The following is a 2,480-nucleotide window of genomic DNA, read 5'->3' on the forward strand; positions in this document are numbered from 1 at the left end:
TCTAACCAACAATTTATACTACAACCCAATAATATTTCAAGTGAGGTCTAACCAACAATTTATCTAAAGAGAGAATTTCCTACTTTAACTTGTTATCAGCATGTGTATAAGTACTTCCTACAATTGTGTTAGCTTTATTACAATTAACGGAACACTACCTTTGATGGCTTGAGTGACATAAAGTGTGTTAACTCAAATACATACCTTACATTTATTATAGGTAATGTTTATTTATATAACTTCTAATAAGAGCAAGCTATGTACTTGGAGTGCAACTAAAAACAGTTCCAATAACATCTCGCAAGGTTCAGTAACAAATCTTTAACCCTGAGGAACACCACTGCTAACAGACTAATTCATTTGATTATAGGTAGCTGGGTAAGAAAAAAGCAAAAAGATTTGTTTAGTGATGATTGTTAGGTTAAAGATTTGTTACTGGTGATGTTTGTCAGAGTTAGAGAGTTGTTAGTCTTTGGTGTAGCACCTAATTAACAACATTTTGGAAGTCTAAGTAAATGAAGTTCACACCATTTCCATCATCCACATAATGTCCTTAAATAAGTTAACAGCTTTGTAAGACAAGATTTCCTCTACAGTGAATCAATGTTGGATATCATCGTGGTATCATAGTAAATGATTTTTCCAATTAAGAACTGATCGATTTAATATAAAACAAAAATAATTAAAGTAATCTAATCACAAGCCCAACTTTTCAAGTATTTGTTTTAGGATTAAGAAATGTAAAATTCTACATAGGTTTAACAAAAAAAGGGTTGAAGATAGATTATTACTATTAAACATTGATTTTATCAGTTCATAATATCTGATCATTGTCTGTGTATATTGTAAAGAACATTTCTACCTAACCTAGTTTTAACACTATGTCATGTTGTCATTGACTGAGTATAATTTTTCCCTCTAGAAATAACCTAAAGCAAGCCTATGTCAGTCCAGCCGAAGGGCTCGCAGCGTGGGAACTAAGACAACAGAAGGTAAGTGTGAATACCCTTATCTGTACTGAATCAGGTGATGCAAAGGTTTGACCAAATTGTAATGGTTATAGTGACATATAAGAATTAGGATTGTATTTAATCCATTGACTGCTGATTCACTGTATAGTGTACGGTCTGCCTCCAGCAGTTGAATGCGACTGTGTGTCGTATACAGTGTATGGCTTGCAAAAATTCTGTGTGCATTTAGGGCAGCTACAGTCAACAGGTTAATATGCACCTTGCATCTTTTTTTATTTATGTCATTTAAAAATCTGGAAAATGGCTAGAAAATGTTATTATTTAAAGTATATGAATGAATAATTGTTGACGTCTGATTGACTTTAATGCATTAATAGCCTGGCTGATTAAAAAAATAATTATTTTCAAAAACAGTTTCCTCGTGAAAAGTGTTTAGTCATTGGACAAACCATGTATTAATTTTTGTTAAAGCGAGCATTAATAAACTTGTTACTGGTGTCTACTTTTCAGTATCTTTCGTCTTAATTTTTAATATTTTCTTGGCAGACTTAACTGTTTTGGATTTAATTAACTTGTTATTATTATTATTTTTGCACTTAGATGTACTTTATATTTGTTAAATTTTAGGCAAAGAAAAAACTGTCACAGACTTGGAAGGAATTGGCCTCCAAATTGAATGTTTGGTCACATTCATTCAAAAAAATTGAAGGTGTGTATGATCAAATTAATTAAATGTTTTTAAAACAAAAAAAAAAGGTAGTAATTCGGTTAATGTTTCATTGCATATTAACGTATCATAGTGTAAACTGAAATTCAAAGATGTTTATATGATTTGGTAGCATTGTAGCTAAATATCTATAACTCCAATTGAAGGTTATATATGTTGATAATTTTTTAAACATCTTGGGTTTGGATAATTGACCTTGATTAACATCTGTACCTTGGCAATAGATACAAAAGTGATCTCATGCTGTGTCTTCTCGAAGTTTGTTGCTCTAACTATATTATGTTATATCATTGTAAAGGCACAACCGTAATTTATCTTAATAGTATTAAATTGTTGTGTGTGTTTAGTCTAGATTTATATTTGATTCAGTTGTTGTCAAACATACTTACTACACATACACAGAATTTGGTCAGAGTATCAATTAAGCTGCTTATTATATTTAACAGCGCAGCCGTAGCAACTTAAACCAAAATAACTTGTACATGATCACGATTCTTCACTTGATCACATTTCGTTAATATTGACAAACATGGTGATGTTTGAGTTTAGTCTGTGAAAATCTATTACTATGATGCTCAAAATGCTTTTTTATTCTTTCTTAAATTTAATTTTTTCAAGTTTTATTTGTATATGGCATTTTATTATATAAGAGCCCCCCAGTGTCACAGCAGAGTGTCTGTGGACTTACAATGCTAGAATCCGGGTTTCGATACTCGTGGTGGGCGGAGCACAGATAGCCCATTGTGTTGCTTTGTGCTTAACTTCAAACAAACTTTTATAAA

At 31.3% G+C, this 2,480-nt stretch overlaps 1 protein-coding gene across 1 annotated transcript in view; it reads left to right on the plus strand.

Annotated features, from left to right (window-relative positions):
- The first annotated feature begins 919 nt into the window (after positions 1-919).
- Positions 920-2,480, plus strand: part of LOC106473521 (transmembrane channel-like protein 7) — a 13,591-nt gene continuing 12,030 nt past the window's right edge. Inside the window, exons 1-2 of the mRNA XM_022401942.1 lie at positions 920-992; positions 1,599-1,680. The gene's annotated coding sequence lies outside the window, so the exon portion shown is untranslated. The remainder of the gene's footprint in view (positions 993-1,598; positions 1,681-2,480) is intronic.

Source organism: Limulus polyphemus, unplaced genomic scaffold (genome assembly GCF_000517525.1).
Source record: "Limulus polyphemus unplaced genomic scaffold, Limulus_polyphemus-2.1.2 Scaffold6247, whole genome shotgun sequence".
Taxonomy (NCBI): Eukaryota; Metazoa; Arthropoda; class Merostomata; order Xiphosura; family Limulidae; genus Limulus; species Limulus polyphemus.